General features: G+C 40.1%; 1 protein-coding gene across 10 annotated transcripts in view; it reads left to right on the plus strand.

The window, feature by feature from the left end:
- NDST2 (N-deacetylase and N-sulfotransferase 2) overlaps nucleotides 1–19,436 on the plus strand; it is a 139,021-nt gene that overhangs the window by 82,889 nt on the left and 36,696 nt on the right. For 7 of the 10 annotated variants that reach the window (XM_068198497.1, XM_068198493.1, XM_068198495.1 and 4 more), the window contains one exon: nucleotides 1,424–1,483. The gene's annotated coding sequence lies outside the window, so the exon portion shown is untranslated. Of the gene's footprint in view, nucleotides 1–486; nucleotides 600–1,423; nucleotides 1,484–3,479; nucleotides 3,631–5,324; nucleotides 5,633–19,436 lie in introns of those variants that run through there. The other 3 variants (XM_068198496.1, XM_068198499.1, XM_068198500.1) reach the window with 3 other exon arrangements.

Raw genomic sequence — 19,436 nt, forward strand, 5'->3', positions numbered from 1 at the left:
CCATGAGGGTACAATTTTATAAATTCTGCTAATAATTAACTTCCTAATTTGACTGTTTTTCTCAATGACTCCCACGGGATTGTTCTGTGAAAAAACCATTTCTTTAGTTCTCTGTTCTTTTTACAGTGAAATTAAACATTCACATCTTCTGTAGTTTAGTTGTTTTGTGGTTTCATCTGGCTGTTCTGATGTTTACCCTGGTGTTTTGGGATCTGTGGAGGCCAGGCATGCAGGGCTTCTTATTCTGCCTTCTTAAATTATTTAGTGAAGGAAGATAAGAATTATGGATCAAAATAAAAGAGAAAAATTGTGTCCTGCAGAAAGATAGGTGTTTTTTTTACTAAATTAATCTTTATCTAACCAGGAAAAAGTAGAAACTTTTACTCTTGTAATTGTGTGAGCAAGGCATAGAGATAGGTGTGCTTCTTTATATTTACAAGCAGAGTAGGTGTGGTTCTTGTTTAGAAATTGGCTGTAGAGGTATTAAAGATTGTTGGAAACTCAAAGGTCAGAATTTTTGCTGAATCAGGGTCTGTGTGAACTGGAAGGCTACAGAGGTACCTGATGTGAAAGATCTGACTTCAGAGGCTGTCCAACAGGTATAGTAAAATTATAGCAGTCTAGTCTGTGCCCTCCCTTGGGGTGTTGGTGACTCTTGAGGTGCCCTCCCTGGCCAGCTGCTCTGTGTGCCTGTCTGTGTGTGTGTACACACACACGCATTTCCTGAGCTTCAGTTGGCTTCACAAAGTACTTCCATCCCTGTGATCACCAGCCAGGCAGAGGTGTGGAGGAGGGTGTGACTCCCTCCTTGGGGTGGCTTGTTTTTGGTTCACAGTATGCCTAATTGTGAAGGCTTTGGGAATAGACTACACAGACTTTGTCACACCATTAAGTTTTACTGGACTGATTTAGCTGTGGCTGAGACAAAAGAAGGTAACATCTTACAGTTTGCTTTGTTGGTTGTTTCAAAGACAACAATATTAATGAACAGGTGTGAGAAATCCAATTCAGATTGTGCTGGCATTTCCAGTTCTCTCAGCTCATACTGAATTTGTTTGATCTGTAAACTTCTTTTTCCTTTGTGGTTCTAAATCCAGATTCCTGTTTTGTTGATTGGGGGGATTTTTTTCCCCCCTGCATTTGTCATTTCTCATCTTTCCCCACTCTTTCTCACTCTTGCACCGTTGAGCTTGCTGCAGTGCAGCCCTATGGCATTGTCTAGTCATTGCCAGCATGGCTGTTGTCATGGCCTCAATCTGTCCTCCTGCCCTGTTTAGTATAATGTAATCATTACCTTGGTTGTGGAGAGCGAAGGTGCTCCTGCTAAGTAAATGTTTACCAACACTGCTGAAGGCTAATGTTAGGGAACAGTGAGAGGGAAAGATTGTTTTAAGTTTTGTTTTGTTTATTTATTTTAAAACAGAACCTTGTTCCTGAGTGAAGCAACGGATGTGTATTTTCCTTCACCAGACTGTGACCAAAGGTAGGTGCACAATCGTTTGCATTTTTATGGACTGACATATCCAGATTTGATGATGGGAAGGCCTCAAGTCCTTCTGAGCAGTCTCACATCAGAAAAGAGACACAGATTAGGAGGAGGCTAGACTATTTTGCTGCAGTGTGAAGTTGCACTCCTCTTTCATCCCTCTATAAGGAGTTGCAGAGGAAACAATTTCATGTCTCTGGTCTTCAGTTGTACAGTTGTCAGCATAAAGTGGCAGGTGAGTTAACTTAGATCAGGAAGGAATTTCTGATGCAGTTCTGGGTCTACGATACTGTGATAGGACTGGGTGGTTGCTTACTGCTAAATATTACTTTATTTAGATGGAGTTACTACTTCCATACCTGATGGGCAAAATTTGAGGCAATGTCATTCATTATCCATTAATTCTGCCTTTGAAAAGAAATGGGAAGGATGTGGGCTAAAAAGCTTTTAAAGTTTCAGATTTTGCATTTCACGGAATCTCTGACCCGTGCATAACAACTGTAAGATCCCTTTGGGAATAACTATTTGTGTTGCTCCCAGCATACTGGAACTGCATTCATGACTTAAACCCACAGGAAATATCATAAATGTAATTAAAAATTAAAAATAGAAATACTGGATTGGTCAAAATTCTGTGCTGGAGGAAAGGAGTCCTACTTTTTTCCCCCTCATTTCTGTCTGGATGAATAGTGAGGGAAGGTTATTCTTGTGGAGTTTGTTTAGTAGATATGTTTGAATACTACACTCTACTGTAGCAAAAAAAGCACTGTTCTGCCAAGTTGTCTGTCGGAAAACTCACAGAGATTCAGCCTCCTGTAATATTTATAATTTTCAGGTGTTAATATACTTACAGAAGTTTTAATCCTGTCTTAGGAGTGGAAGTTCCTACAATCAGTGCAGTAGAAGGATGAATGATGGGGTCCAGTGAAAGGTTCTTAGATTTTTTCCCTTGGAAAGAACAGATATTATTTAGTTTTGTATGTGTGCTGAACAAATCTGATTAAAATACTTTTTCATTCCTTAAAGAGTGCTGTATGGATTTCTCAGATTGCTTTATATGAGTAGACTGCAATGGCTTTAACTGTGCAGAAAATCAGTGGGGCAGAGAAGGGAGGATGAAGCAGCTCATGACTTAGGCAAGTGGCCTGGGCTTATAGAAAGGAGATGGCAGAGCTGGTGCTTAGTGCTGAGTTCCAGTGTACAGTAGCTGAGGTGATGGGGAAAGGTGGATATGCTGAAACAAGGGCTTTGGGCTCTTTGAGCCCTACACATGCTACAGTTCTGAATTCCTTTGTATGTCAACCAGAAGCTGAACTTTACCTTAATTTTCCTGTTATGGCTCTGATACTGTTACCCAAATGAAAGATTTCTTCCCGGGCTGATGTCCACGCAGGTCCCACTTTCTTTTGGCAGCCACTCACTCTGCAGCTGTATGCTTTTTCACAACCCTAACCCTAACCCTGAGTATTCTAGGGACACGTAGATAAGAGTCCTTAGGCCTTGGATAGTTAAAAAGATTTTGGAAGAGAGGTATGACCTATGTAGTTGGTGTGGACCTGTTATAGCTCATTCCAGTGTGATAAGAATACTAAATCTTGTCTCCTGTAAACTTTTTATCAGTTTTGCAGAGAGACTAGTAAAGGAACAAAAATAACTTGAAATGTGTGATACATGTTTGTATACTTGCAGTGCATTCTTATGAAGAGTAAACTGGTAGAAGAAGCTGCAGCTAAGTTTGCAAACTCAAGATTTTAAAAATACACAAAAATTTGAGATGGAGTTGAATGAATGTAGTGACCACATTAGCATTCTACTCAACTTGAATAGTGGTGTACTTCCAGAGACACTTGGTGTAATTTTCATGTGTGAAATTGGTAGATATTTATAGTAAGTGAAAGAGTTTAATTTATTTTTATTCATTTATTAATGGAATGTTTCATGTCTTCTACTAGTGTCAATGTATATGTGACATCATGGCTAGAAGAGCAAAGGGAGAGCAATGTTTGACTTAAGGTACAACCACAGTAAATTGCTACTGCACCAATGATTTCATTGACACAAAGAATAAAAAATGGGAAAGACAGCAGAAATGTAGAAATTATAGGAGATGGAAAAGGGACCATGCAGTTAGAATATACAGCCAGGTAGTCCATGCAGAATCCATTTCACTCAACATGGAAGCAAAGTTATTGGAAAACTTAAGTTATTATTATTATTAATTTAAAAGTGGAATTTAGGCTTTTCTTGTACTAGTATGTAGTTAGTTCATCCTTAGCAATACTTACTTGTTGCTTAAGACTAATGTCTTAATCTTTCCTGCCTATGCCAGCAATATCCCACAGTTAAATTACAGAAAGTGAGTGCCAAAATGTCTGTAGCTTACTTTTCAAAAAACCTTTATTTTCCCAAAAGTCCTCATTTTCCTGTGAGATATCTCAGCACTGTTCAGTTGTAGCAGAAATAGAGGGGCAAATAACTTCTTTTCTATTATATTTTAACTTTCTCTGGTTCCTAACTGTGTCTGTTGTTAATTGGTTCTAATAAGAATTTATCTGCCAGGTATTCCTTTGCAGTCACCGGTTCTTCGTCTCCATGTTGGAGCAGGTTACAGTAAACCAGTTCCTCCGAAACTTTGTGGAATTGACCTAATATTATCAAAGAGGTGCTGTCATCGAACCATCTCCAGAGATGTGCCAGTTTATTTAAATGGTGTGTCTTCATGACATTGTGCCACATTTATTCAATAGGGATGAATTCTAGTGCTTGGACAGGATTTGGTTTTAAACATTTTAATTAGCTTATTGGTCTGAAGTTTGAGAACTGGCACATTCATGGTGGATTTTTGCCAGTTACAGTTTACATCATTTTTAAGGATTGGCTGTTGCTGAAGATGAGTCTGTCAAGTATTAAAGATTAATACAAAAATTAATTAACTATCTGAAATTGTAAGCACTATGAAGTGTAAAGACCATGTAAGACTAGCAACCTGCATAGCCATACCCACTAACCTCATTATCCTTTCCTCCATATAAGCATGCTTTGTCCCCAAGTGGGCCTTGGAGATCTGTGGGATAAGAAATGTGAGCACAGCTGAACAGAAACAAAAAATTAATTACAAAGCAGAAGGGCATGACTTAGGTGCTTTGTGAGGGCATGTTCCTGCCTCCTGGATGTATCATCTGTTTGTCAATTGAATGGCTTAGCTCTGACCCTTTTCACCCTATTCATCATGCATTTTAAATGAATATCATGGTTGAGGAATGCTGCATTCATTAAGAGCTTTTCTCCTCCCTTAACATGGAAAAGTAACACATTATTGTTAGGTTTTCTTCTATAAATGCAGATTCATATTCTTCCTTTCTTTCACCTTCCACAAAATGATTCATGTGCTTAATACACTACAAAACTCTGTTAGTCTCTCAGATGATATTTACTGTATCTGGTATTAAAGTTGTTGGTCCAAGGCCCACACCAAACTGCCAAGGTCTGTCTGAAGGCCATGCTTAAAGGCTTCAGAAATCAACTTAGGCTTTGATTATGGACAGCTTGGAGGGTTTCCCAGAAAAGACCTGGGCAGTTGACAGTTAAGAGATTAATATTGTTTCCATTGATTTTTAAATTTGTTCCTGCAACCACTATGCACCAGCCTCTTGTGAGGGTACAGCACGAGCTAGGAACTGAGGCAAGTCAGAAGGCAAGGGTGACCCCAGTGCAGTACTGCCACTACTGATGGGGCATAGTCCCACAGGGTCTGAGCATGGCAAGCAGAGCTGGCTCCTAGTGACAGGGTTTGTTGACACTCCCAGGTAAGATGGAGCAATGAAGTTCTATCCAGGAGTTTAAGACGTGGCTGGAGACAAAGCAGCAGCATGGGTCCAAAGGCCACCCAGGAGACGGCCAAAGACAGAACTAGGTTCAAGTTACGCCATATATACGAGGAATCTTTCCAGAAGAAGAGCTTCCTACAGCCTCAGTCAATCCAGGAGATGAAGCCAGAGGCAAGGCTGCAGACAGGTATACCTGCAGCAAAGTTCAGGCAGAGAGCAGGGGGCCAGGCCAAGCCTTAAATCAGGGTGCAGGGAGGGGAGTGCATGGAGGATCACTTGAGAGTAGGTCCATGTCATCAAAGGCTGATGGTGCCCTCAGGTACTGACACCTTTAGTTCCTTAATGGGATGAAAGGTTGCTTGTTCCCTGTACTGCCATCTCACACAAATTTTAATTATATAACTGGTACCAATATCAAAGCTTCTTTGTTTCACTGAAGAAAAAGAAGAGTTTTCACTGACATGTTTATTCTGGCTTCAGAAATTGTCTCACTGGGGAGGCACTCATTCCAAATGGAGTGGATAGTGGTTCACTTGACTCCTGCTTTTAGAGACAGAGGTGTGTTTTTAGGATACAAACCTTTTACTGTTTGTTTGTTTGTTTTGCTTTGTTTTATTTCCCCTTTAATTCCAACATCAACTACAACCAGAGTGGCAAGAAGGACCTTTTCAAGAACCACTCTTGTTTTCTGTTTCAGTGCCAGGACAAAAAAAAGGATAATGTGACATAGCTGTCTTTGATTGAATTTCAGGTAGGGTAGATTTCACCAGTGATGACATGAACATTCAAGCCAACTAGAAATTTACCAAAATATGTGCAAATAAAATGAGTTGATTGAAGCTGAAGAGATTCTACCTACCCAAGTCTGCAAAGTCAATCTCCTTTCTCAGCCCAATCCCAGCCTCCATTCTGGCAATGTTCACACGGCTTGTTAAGGCAATCAGCTCTTGTTGGATTTAATTGTAGACTTCCTTGTGTTTTGGGGTGCTCTGTTATCCTGAAAGGGGAAATTCAGGAGAGGAAGCTGTTCTTCTGTTAACAAGCAGATATTGGCTGGGTTAAGTGCATCCTTGAATCTTCTGTCCCTTCCTCAGCTGCTAAGCTGCATGAGAAGTTTTACCTTCTCCCTTGGTGACCCCTAGAAAATCTGAGTTGTGCCCAAGTATCTTTTATAAAAGAGATAAGGCAATATATATTCTGTATCAATATTTGGGTGAGGAAGAATGGAGAAACTCAAAGGAACTAAACTGTTTTTCAGGTAGTAAGTGCAGTATTTAAGTACCTCAATAGTAATCGATCTTTGCTGGTATTTTTTTCAGGGAAAATTTACACACATATATGTTTGGTCTTTGCTGGCTTCAGTGAGAGTTTCAAGATTTATGGGACTGGCTACATTATATCCTGTGTATTGTCTGCAGCTGTAAATATGGTAAACTGAGTTAGTGAGATGGTGGACAGAGCCCTGGGGGACATGATCCGTGAACAGGGTAGACTGGGGATGGGGTGTGTGTATGTGACTGAAGAACTTGTGTGAGTAATTCTTACTTGGCACATTACCATAAACCATTCTAGATTTGTTATGTGTTTCTGTCTGGAGTTTAAGAATTGTTCCTGGATAGAACTACCAGTGCTATTGTGTCATGATGACTTACAAATAAGGCTTGATCAAGAAAAAAATTTCAAAGAACGTAAACTAAACAAGCACAGGTCTTCCCATGTTTTGGTAGCCAGAACTATTTAGGCCTTAACTGTTTCTGAAGTGTAATCAGTGTGAAAAGCAACATAAACCTGAGGTATTTTAAAAAACATGTAACAGAAAAACATATCCTTTGAGCATGGCAGGGCGTGAAAAATGTGTTTTGTCCAGCTGTTTAAAGTCTTCATGAAAATTCAAGTAAACATTGTAGTATAGCTCAATAAATGAGAGGCATCAGAGAGGATTATCACATGTCCTGCTTTATGAAGTTAGGATTTCAGTATATATGTCTGTTAGCAGATTTGCCTGGACAGTCAGATTTTGCTATTTTTTTTTATTTACTGTTTCAAGATTGGGTTATTTACTAAGACCACTTAGTTGAAACATATTTACCTTGGTATCATGTACTCTTTTAAGCTACTGATACAAAACACAGCAAGAGGTTTGGGTCTTATCAATATCTTAGAAATTATTCCATTACATAGTATGACCCTGGTGAGGAGGAAATACTGCAAATACTGTTAACATTTTTGTAAAAACCAATATTCTTTCTTAAGGTGCAGGGACTCTAAAAGACAATTTTCTTTCTTTGAGTTATTAGTTCTGATTTTTAGATGAGTTTTCCAGATTATGGGTATTAGAAGTAGAGGGAAGATACTGACTGGTCCAGAAATACTGCAGCACACACAATTTCAGCCAGTGACAGAAGAGAGACTTTCATCTGAGTCATGACTAGGTATTTTGAGTTTGTTTTGATTTTTCTGGGCATTACCCTCACAAAAATTACTTTTAAAATCTGTTTTAATTCACAGATCTAAAAAAAAAAAAAGTAATAAAGATACTGACATCTTTACAGGGAATTAAAACTTCTGAGGATTGGCTTGATTTTCTTGGAAACCTGTTCTTGGACCCCTCAGAAGTAGTCTGCTGATTCTGGTGGAGACCCTCTGCTCTGGCGTTGTATAATTCTGCTGTTGTGCCTCTGCTGTGTCTGTGATTAAAAGCCGTTGAGTAGCAAATATAAAGATCATGCAGTAGTGTCAGAAAGGCCTTGTTGTATATCACAGTCAGCATGGGGCATGTTATTGAAAGACCTACAGGGTTATCCCAATGACTGGGAAGCTGCCTGGAAGGGGAGACTGTCCTTAAATTGAGCAGCAGTAGAGACTCTTTGTTAACTGGTAAAATATCCATAATTTCCCCCTTTATTTCCAGGGCTCTTTGGAAACAATCACCACAAACTGACACTGTGCAGAGCTACATTGTTGTGTTATGGCAGGGTAATTAGGACTGAACTGTGTAGAAAAATACCATTGAAATCTCACCATAACTACCTGCTAGCATGAAGACATAGTCCATGTACTTGCCCCTAAACAGTGCTTAACCTCAGTTGGGCTAAATTATTCCTCTGCTTGCCATTGATCTAGGGGACACTGTGGAATAGTTGTGGGAGTTGGCAGGGCATGGGAGAAGGCAGGAGGTTTGGTTAAGGAAGATGAAGAAGAGAAAATCTAGCCTTTGAGGGAAATAATGAAGGCAGTAGCAAAAGTTAATTGTGACTTTAGGCAGTGAGCAAAAGTTAATTGTCTTTGTGTATATGGAGCAGTAGTAATTCTTCTTTCTAATATTTTCTAAACTAATAGATTTGAAAAGATTACCAGCAAGTGTCCAGTAAGCCTGAATCTCTATAAAACACTGGAGATGGAGAAAGGTGGAAACCCATCATGAAAATCTTGGTTATTCTATGAATTGGTTCTTTGTTGTGTGGAGTCAGAATTTTCTGTCATCTTTCTGATTAGTGGAGTGTCAAGAGATTTCCAACATCTGCTGTTTGCAGACTGCAGCTTGAATGGAAAGGGTTTGTTTAGTGGCATAGACGAGAGCTAAAAAATTTAATGGTTTTAGGTTACGATTCTATGAAAATTTTTGTCAGCATTATCCATCTGCAGTTCACAAACAGGCTTGCAGATTTGCAGCGCTGTGTTGTAGTATGACGTATGTCATGTATGTGAGATGATTTTTTTTTTTTCATGAGGCAAAATAGAGAATTGTCTTCTCTCTTAGATATGGAAACAACATTTTTCAAAGGTGCTCAACTTGCATTTATCTTTCATTGATTGATTAGAATAGCAGCTCTAGTTTTATGTGTGTAATCCTTATCCCTCAGCACCTCGTCTTTTATTCACCGCTTAGCAATAAATATCTTTGTGGCAATGTGCTTTTCCTTCTGAAAGACTTCAGTGCTTTTTTCAGTTTTCATATTAAATAAATGAATGAAGAATTTGTGCTCTTTTTTTGTAATATAAGGTAATGTAAGGTTTTTGTAATATATCTTCTAGGTTTAAAAAACACTGAGCAAATCATTGTGCCATTGTAGGACAGAAAGAATACATATTGTGTGCCTATTTGGAATGAGCTTTATTGTTAATTCAAAAGGAAAGTAATTTACTCTTAATAAACATTTTAAAACATTTTCTACCTTAGCTTACAGGGTTTTTTTTTTTTGGTCCTGCCAAAACAATGAGACAGTAGGAAATATCTTTGAGGCAGACTTTAAAGCTGGACATTCTACAAAAGCAGGTTAAATCATAGTAGGTAAACCCAAGAGCCTGGTACTTGGCCCTTGGTTTTGATTTTAGTTTTCAGTTTGTTATTGTCAAGATAAAATTTTAAGGAGGTGCTTTTTTCATTTTATAACAGAGATGGCACTTGATGAATCAGTGAGATTCAGGCCTCTTCCAGAGTGCTCTCTACTACCCTGTAGCATTCCATTGCATTAAGGTCTCCCTGTCTTACTACAGAAGTGTTTGCTGTGCACTGTCAGCTCCTGTTAAAGGAACTCCTCTAGAGATGTGTGCTAGTATGTCATCCTGTCTGAAAACCCTCTACTCCCAAACCCTGACTGGGAAAGGATACAACTTTGAGCATACCTGGGGCATTGCATCTTTGAAGAGCAGAGTATGCTGCTGTGATAGGAAGTGCCTCCTTTTCTGTCTGTCTCTCTGCTTCTCTACAGCACTGTTTCCTGTTACCTTTTGAAGTAGAGAGCCCCTCTTGTGCCAGGCTTTCAGGAGTTTAGCTCCTGCCCCACCCTCCCAACCATTGCTACCAAAAGTGCTTACATAGGGACAAAGCATAATCTGAGATTTATATATTTGTTCTTTTAACATGTTAATTTTTTATTAGTGGTGCACGAGAAGGTGATTTTTCTTTGTCCCTCTGTAGATTTATTCCAGTCTCCAGATTCCAATAATAGTGTCTAAATATACATAGTTGATTTGCTCCCTGCACCGCCCCAAATGAGATCAGTTCCCTGAGATCAGTTCCCTGCAAACCACATTAGGGCAAGAGAAGCAATTTACTGCTGCTGAATACATTTTCTGAGTGTAGTTTCTCTCATCTTGTCAGCTTGTCAGTCTAGAGGCATTCATAAACCCGTGACAGCTTCAGAAGATGAACTCTGGCAGCAGGTTGTCAGGGTGCCAGGCACTGCTGTCTGTGGGCTCCCTTTTCTCGCTCTCCCCCTTTGCTTGCCTGCTTGCTCTCCCTCTGCCTGCCAGTCCCTCACTTCTCTGTCTCCCTCCTCTTCCCCCACTCACTCCCCACCTCCCTCTACCTTATTGATGTGGGTTTAGGTGCTGCTGTTCTTGGTGGTGGTACCTTTTCAGTTTCCTCCTTGATCCTCTTGCCACTGGAACAAAAGGAGAGCTGGCTGCCCATGGTGCAGCACCTGCCTTTGCAGGCTGAGTAGTGAAAGGGAGGAAAGTGGGGCGCTCTGCTTCCTCGCCTGCCTGCGCCAGCAGTGAGCTTGTTCAGTCACTTCGCTATAAATGCCTTTGAACTGCTGCCAGATCCCATTGTCTGCCGTGCAAACGGAGTTCAGCGCCCCACCGTGATTAGATGCACAGTGTGTAAGAGGAGGAAGGAACGGAGCTGTTCCCACCCTGACGGAGCATCTCGAATCTGCTGTGTGCCATGAGAAGCTGAGCACTGGACCATGCTTTCCTTTGCATTGGACCATGCCTTCCTTTGCACACCATCTTCCTTACTTTCCTCTCCTTGTTCCTGAGATTTCAGGGAGTGACATGGAAGCTTTTCAGAGAGGAGCTGCAAGGCAAGATAGTTTCTGGGGGGAAGGGAGGTGTGCTTTTGGACTGTTTACGTGGGATTGTGCTTTGCTCACCACCTACCTGTAGCTGCAGTATGGTATAGCAGCTAGTCTTTAATGGTGCTTATGCTCAGCACTAATGTGCTCTTTTTAATAGCATGAATTTATTTACATTTTCCCATTTGCCTGTGCTTAAAATTATAGCATCCTTGGGTTCACACAATGTGAGAGATTTTGGCAATACTGAGTAAAGGGAAGGCAGCCACTGGTACTGATGGTCTATCCATCTACCAACTGTGCAGCCCAGCTGCCCTTCCCCAGAAAGGCCAGCTCACTGTATGATTTTTGTGAAGACCAGCTCTCAGGCTTTCTTGCTTTCCATTTGGCTCTATGTCTTTCCTTGGGTTGCTGACTGTCTGACCCCTTTGGATAGAGTAACTGTATGTAAGGATTTCACTATTAAAGGTAGGAATTTGAATCTTTGTGCCTATCTTTACTATTCCTTGTCTAAGTGCTACCTAGGTCGTTACAAGAAAACACTGTTTTCTTTCATGCCTTGCTGTTTGACTGCTGGTTAACCAGTCATTGTCTGCACAGACAATGCTTTGAGAGGAGGATGGAGGAGCTGCTATTCAGTGACTGTATTAGGCAGTGCACTAAGTGGAGTTGGCAGGGCTTGTATCTCATACTGATATGCCTGCTATAGTTCCTTGCTCATTAAGCTCCTTGTTAGTTCCTTCTCCTCTGCCTCCCCCTGCACTCTTTTTCCCTCCCCACAGAATGTCTCTGCATCTAACCTTGCTGCTGGGTTAAATTCAGCTTCTGAAATATGCTGGAGAAGGATGAAATCTGGCCTGTGATGAACTGCTGGCTCATTAATGCACTTGAGTAGCACAGGGAAGGTGGTTGTAGCTGTGCACGCCTTTGCCCAGGTTACTGCTCATGATGCACTATAAATAGATACTCCCTTGAACCTTCATTGTCACTTTATGTCTTGGCTACCAGACTGGTAGATGAAGAGATATCAGCAACATTGGTAATTGATGAAATCACTGCAAAGATCAGACCCGTTACAGAGAACATTTTTAAAATCAGATGATGCTTTATATGTTTCCTGAGGACTAAACCACAATTGCTAGTGTTTTGTCACACAGCAATCTAAATTCTCATTTGCATCTCAAGAGCAAAGCTTAGTTTTGCTTAGTTAATATTTAGCAAGATGAAAGCTTAGAAATTGAAATTTTTATACATATTATTTTTCCTTTAACCACAGACAAATGATGATCCTTTGGTTAACAGTGTGTTTGATTTCCATTATTTTTTAAGTTTCTTGGGAAAAGAGGTTCACTTGGAACGTTGAGGGTTTTTCTGGTCATTAAGAAACTTCTTGATCCTTGTGCTGACATGTAGCTGCCATTCTCCTGGTCAAGGCACATTAAACAGAATTTGGGTCTTTGAAAAGATTCTTTTATTAACCAGTCACGTTCATGTTGATAGTACAAATGCTTCTGAAATTTGGCCAGACGCTGCAGATGTAGAAAGCAAAAGCATGGCATGGAGCATAGACTTGAGACTTTTCACAAGGCCTCTCTTCTTAATGGTCTTTGGTTTTTCATCTTAAAGTAACAAATATAAGTTAGGTGGTTAGCCTGCATTGTAAGCAACAGTGTAGATGTAGCTCTTGCTATCTAAAACCTGCCCTCTGAAATGTGGCTATCGGGAAGAGGAGACACAGTTTTCAATTACCTTCACTCCCTAAATTCTGCTCATAAAGGATGAGGAAGGGTGATGGTCTCTGTTTAAGTGATGTCATATGTTTCAGGTTAGCTGAAATTGCAGTGAATTTTTTTCCCGTATTTTTTTAGGATATGGCCTTTCCATAAGCCATCCAGTTCAAGAATCCCAAAGATATAAAGAAAAGGTATATTTTGATAGGAGTGCTTAACCAAAAGAGAGACAGAGAACCTTGCTGAAGGTTGACTTGCTGCTAACTCAAAAAATCTTGGCTCTTACTTCACTGCTAGAATTGTCAGACAGCTTCCCATGTGGCTTTTCAGCTTTGATGTTTTGAAGGAAATTACTAAAAAATACAAATGATCTTTCAATATAAACTTTCTCTATTTCTCTAAACCATTTGAAATGCTGTATTAGCTGTTCACCTTAGATGAAATGTAACAGAAAGTTGTTAACCCTGCTGCTGTCCTTGCTGTGGAAGAACCATGCTAGGCACAGTAGATGCTGCAGTATGTCAGAGGTGTTTCAGGAATACAGCAGCTGTTTGCCTCACATTGCAAGGCCCCTGTTCAGCCTGGTGTTCCAACTTGGGTATATATAGACATGTTCCTGTTGTTGTACCTCCTTTCACACCTGCACCTTGCTGGGTTTTTTTCCCAGCAAGGTGAAGTGCCACTTGTAGAGCAGAGCTGGACAGGAGCAGGTATTAGAGTAGTTATCACTCCGTGGGGCGCCTGTTTTCTTCGTGAGGGAGTCACCTGGTGCAGTAGTAAAAGCATTCAGTTATGTTTGAAAGCTAGGAACTTTGTCTTATTCTCTGCAACACTCTAAAGAAGGTGATGATTTCAATAACCTTGTTTCAAAAGAGACGCTTGATAGTGCTCATTTGTGAAAAATGTTGCTGGAAAATAGGAGGTGGAAGATGTAAAGACAGAGTCTGCAGACTAAGCCTGCTTGCACACATTATGATGAGCCCAGGCATGAAGTGAAAGGAGAACTCTGAGCTCTTCATTGACTAATGTTCCCTTAGGGCAATAACAAACTCACTATAGAGTCAGCAAGCCCAGCCCGGGGGCTTGTGGAGAGGGAGCACACTTTGTTCTTAGAATATGGCTGGTGCTGGAATATTTCACTGCAAGTATGAAGACATTTTTAATGCAAAATATTCCTCAAAGGATTTTGGTTTTGTAGCTTGCTGTTTGAAAAGCTGCTTTCAGTCAATGTGATAACTTCTTCCAAACAAAAGGCTGTGAAGTTAGGTATTGTATGAACATAGTATAGTCTTGCTTTTTCATACCTCTTATATGAGCTGAGATTATGCAGAGACCCTCCTTTTTGGAACTGAAAAAACCCAAATGGAGGCGTTTACCTTTCTCTGCTTTGGTGTGTTATAGCTTTTCAGCCTTTTTGTGGTGCTTAGTGACCACTCTATATTGTGTGCTTCATTTCAGAATAAGTAAATTATTTTCATACTGAAAATTCAAGTGCAGAATGTATTTGTGTAAAGGCCAAAGAGTCTTCCTGGGGAGAAGGATGAGGAATGTGGGAGAGCACGTAATAGAAACCTCCAGAGTCACCCACTGATAGATTGTTTGGTTTGTATTTCTATAAGGAGCAAGGGGTAGAAGATAAGGTGTTACTTCTGAGGTGGAAGCATTCATGGCATTGATCAGCCTGCAGATGTTACATCAGTTGGTTGACTACTCTGTTTAGCATTGTGGAGGGAAGTGGAACTCTCCCAGAAAAATAGAGGACTCATATATGTCCTCTTTATTTGTATTCTTAGCAGAGTATTTGCAGAGTCCAAGGTAATTATTTATATAAGCAGTTTGACCTAAAATAAACTCTGACTTCCCCCTTTTCAATAAATTAAATGTCACTGCCTGTAGTTTAACCTCCAAGGGGGCTCTTGTTGAATGAATGTGATTCCCCTTTTGATGCAAATAACAGCAGTGGAGGAAAAGAAATATATGAGAGCCTGGAAAATGCAGTGGAGGGGAAGAGAATTTTCACCCTTTCCATGGAGCAGCCTTTATGTTGTCAGCAAACCAAGCTGAGTTACAATCCTTCTGCTAATTGAGAACTGATGGAGAATTTTTGACTTTCTGTCTGTCTCAGATCTGGTTCTCTGGAATGTTTACAGTAGAGCAGCAAGTGGTGGCAATCCCACCCATATCACTGTTTTGAAGTTTGTGTTTTACCCAGGTACCACCAGAATACCAATTCATTCTGATACATTCACAAAGTGCTGTAGAGTCATTGATGCTCAGCATCTTTGTGTAATGTGATTCCCATTTTCCGGATGGAGTTCCGGAAATGTGTAACCACATCAAGGTAAAAGTGGAGTAAAGGACTGAAGTCAGCCTTACCCTTGAATCCTCGAGCGTTTAGGATGTCTGGCTCCCTCCCAGAGAGTACATGAAGAACTCTCACTGTCTCAAAGATTCCTTGAACTCATTTCTGTTGTTTGTGGACCAGTGCACAAAGAAAAATTAAAGATTTTAATGTCCCACCCTGTCTCATCTCCTGTGGTAATGCTGCTTGTCCTTTTGTTCTTCTAACTCTTCAAGAACAGAAAGACAGAAACCAAACAGGGCACTGGAGTTTCTCTGCCAGCTCCTAATGTTGGTCTCTTGAACACAGAATCCTCACCTGTAGCTCATCTGTGGAGTCTTCCTCTCTGAATGCTTTGGGAAGTTGGCATTTGAGTGAGAGGTCAGAATTGCATCCTTAGTTTATGTATGCAGGAATTAGAAAACAGTCACCCTGTCTTAACTCTGGAGGAGCTGAGTGAGTGTAGCAGAAAACTTGATAACCCTTACCACGCCCTGTGGCACTGCTGCCGAGGGACAGCCTGGCTGAGCACAGGGACACCAGGGCTTGAAACCAAGGGCCATGCCCCTGGGTTTCCTGAGGCTGAAATGACCAATGCATTTGTCAAACTGTCACCTTGTGTGGCTGAGGAAGAGAATGATGTTCAGGTCTGCTCTTCTGGGAGGAATGGGACGATACTGGTGAACTTGCACACTTCTCCATGCCCCTCTCAGCTGAGAGGGAGGTCAGGCAGCAAAGCTGGCACCTGGCAAGCAAAGAGGAGGCTGGGTTGAATCCAGTGGCAGCCAACTACCTCATGATGCTGCGTGGTCATATCAACTAAATTGTTTGGAAAAATTCAGGCAGGCAATGGGGAATAGGGGCAAAAATAAACATGAAACCGCTGGGGCAGGGTTCTTGATATAGGTACCAAGATGTCAGCAGGTCCTCTCAACGTGCTTTCTGTTAACACTTGCAATCACAGATATTCTGCAAGTCACTTAACACTTCAGGGGAGAGTGGGGACAAATTCAAAGCATTTCAAATTACCGCAGAAAGACTAACCCAGATTCATAATGAAGACTGAATTTTACAGGCTTCAGTTCTTTGTTGATAAGAAACCAGTATGTCTTCCAGAGAAGTTTAACATTTATATTTCAGCTACTAAATTAATTATGTGAGAGTTAAGTAGATTAAATAATTAGAGTTAAAATCAATTTCAGTATTTTACTTCTAAAATTAATGTCTAAAATTTTAAAATATGTTTATAATATATATTTTAGTAACTTTAGCTCTTCAAAGTTGCTGTCTAGCTAAAAATTATTCTTGTGCTTTGTCTGCAATGAAGAAGATAGGAAACTTCAGAGTTGGGATCCAGACTGCCTTTGCTCTCTCTTTTGCAGCACTGTTAAGTAGAAAAAGGAGGAAAACATCATGTGTGGAAGTATAGTGTTAATCTAATCTGAGGCTATGAGAAAGCATTAATTATTTAGTTAGAGTGTTGCTGCAAAGTCGAGTTTGAATTACTTGAATGCTAAATGGAGTAGTTTCTCTCCCATCACATCCGTGCACAAGATAGTGTTAAGTGATCTGAAAACTATAAACTATCTGTTACTTCAGTGAGATCAATTAGCACATGTGAATTTGGGATTTCAACATTAATGATGAAATTTCAGCATTTATAATGTTTCTTGGGATTATTCTTTAATGCAGGTAATCTAAACTGTCAGCGAGCTAATACCACTTTTGTCTCTGTGGGACACAGTTCCCAATTGAAAGGGCAGAAAGCACTGCTGGAATGTAGTTGAGGCAACTTTCTGCCTTAATGTAGCTCTTGCCTTCCACTGCTCCAGAACACTTTGTTCTGGACAAAGGAAAGGGATGAATGCAGCAAGTACAGCAAGTGTGTTAGATTTTTCACAACAAAACCAGTAGTGCCTTTAGTCAGGATATGGATGCAGTAATGTTGCGGTGTGTCTGGAATATTGTGTGACATGGTGAATTTCAGAGGTCCAGGCTGTATGAGCCCTCCTCTGTCAGCATTAAATGCATAAGCTGTAAGCATGCTGGCCTGTTTCTGGTGGAATTCGTATTTGAAGATGAGTTGTTAAGCCTTTTAGACCATGCTTTTTTTGTTGTTATTAGAGAACCTATGTTTTTTAAATGTAGGCAAGCTAGACCTAATGTCTTAGGAAAATTCTGTCTTTAGGCACTGTGCTTCTGCCTCCTTAAGCAATGTGAGCTGTCATTTTCTCTTACTCCCCTCTGACTCGCTGTGTATTCCTTGGTTTATCTCTTCCTCCTACTCTCCACTTTGCATTTTGTTTCACACTGCCTCCTATTCCTGGAACAGTCTCCCAGTCTCTGCTGCCAAATCCTTCCTCCCTTTCTCTGCTCTTGTGAACCCATTTCTTCCAGCAATCATTCCCAAGTTGTTTACTTGACTAATTGTCTCTCTTTTGTAGCCTTCCTTTCTTATATCTACTCTTCTGGGTCATGTTTCTTCATATGAGATAGTACGTATGGCAAGATTAAGGAGTGTATTTGCCACTATTTGTTTGCATTAGATCTTCATACAATGATTAGTAATTCCCCTTCTCGTTTTGAGTGCAGAATTTTTCACATAGTTTGTTATTTTCTGTATGCTGTTAAAGAGCAGCCACATTTTATCTTAAAGTAGTTGCCAGGTTGTGGGGAGTAGTGTCAGTATTTCAGCAAGTGCCATCAGCTAGCCTGTCTGTACAGGCAGGGGCTCTGGACAAAGCTGGTGGTGCTCAGCTGTACTCCTGTCATTGCACAGCTTCACTGCAGTGGTGATTGTGCTGCCATGGCTGTTATTCCCTAGCACGGACAAGCTCACAGAGGCAGGCACGAGATGGATCTGCTTACTGTTTCTAAACCAGTTTGTGTCTCCTTCTTTGTGGAACAAGTCTTTCCACAAAAACAAGCACAAGACCCACCATACTAGTAGAAATACATGTTGGTAAGTGATTATGTTGTTGTATGCAAGTGGTGGATCAAGTTACTGTGCTTTTTGCCATGCATTTTACAGACTGAATTCCCTGTACCAGGCTAGACCAAAAAAAAAAAAAAAAATGTGCTCGCTGTCCTACTGAAGACTTTACCAGACAGGCAGATGCACATTTCTACTTGGAGAGAATTTTGCTTTTCTGGCAATTATCTTCTTTCTATTCCAACTGAGATAAAGCAATTGGATCACTGATTTTTTTTTTTTTTTAATTGTGATTTCCTGCTTTTCTGTTCACCTATTTGAACTAAGCTGAAAATTTATTAAGAAAGCCAAAGAATCCCGAACACATTAATGTTGTGTTAGACTAAGTTTCATAATCAACAGTGTTCTGAATGCTTCTTTTTTCTCAAGTCCTGCTTCTGATATCATCTATCCTTGTCTCTTACTGCTACATGTGAAACAGAAATAGTTTTGTAATTGTTTTATCCTGTAAATACTTATAAAAGCTTGCAAAATGGCACAGACTAATGCCATTATTTTGACTCAAAGGTTAAACATGTTTTTTCATTATCAGAAACTATAAGTAAACTTAATATTTAATTTATTCATGGAAAAAATATTCATGCTTCAACACATAAACAGTTTCCATGTTAATAAAAAACTAATCCAGTTTTCAGTAACTGATTGCATTTCTTTGGGCATTTTACTACTACCTGTAAATGTGGGGGAAGAGTCCCCAAGATAGCAGAGTTATTCTCCAAAACGTGTAATTGGACACCTTGCAGTTTTCAATACCCAGATCAGTTTTACTTCAGCTGCAGTCCAAAATAGAGATCTATATTTTGCTCAAAACTGTTGAGCTTTCCTGACAAAACTTCAGTTTTATCAGAGGGTAGATTTGATCGCAAATATGGCAGCTTTTTTCTTGAGTTGTCCTGGGTACTCTTAATTAAGATGTTAATGAGGTCCTGGACTTAATTCTGCATGAATGAATATTTTAAGGATGCAGTGCTTCATAGCAGAAAAAATCCTCCTTGTAAACAGTTGACTAATTAAAAATGTAAGAATATAGCACCCACTCTAGTAATTAAGTCTAGAAAATGGGAGAAAGACTAAAAGCTAGTGGCATGTAATTACTATCTTTCAAATGTATGTCTTTTTAAAAGAGTTTCGTTTCTGTGAGTTGATTATCTAAAAACAAGGTACAAACAAGGGGAAACAGAAGGTACAGGGTTGAAGTTACTGTTGTTTGTGTAGTGAGCGTGGCATAGTGTAAGGTATGGAAATGAGTGTGCATTGCC

Source organism: Anomalospiza imberbis, chromosome 8, assembly GCF_031753505.1.
Source record: "Anomalospiza imberbis isolate Cuckoo-Finch-1a 21T00152 chromosome 8, ASM3175350v1, whole genome shotgun sequence".
In the NCBI taxonomy this organism is placed as follows: Eukaryota; Metazoa; Chordata; class Aves; order Passeriformes; family Viduidae; genus Anomalospiza; species Anomalospiza imberbis.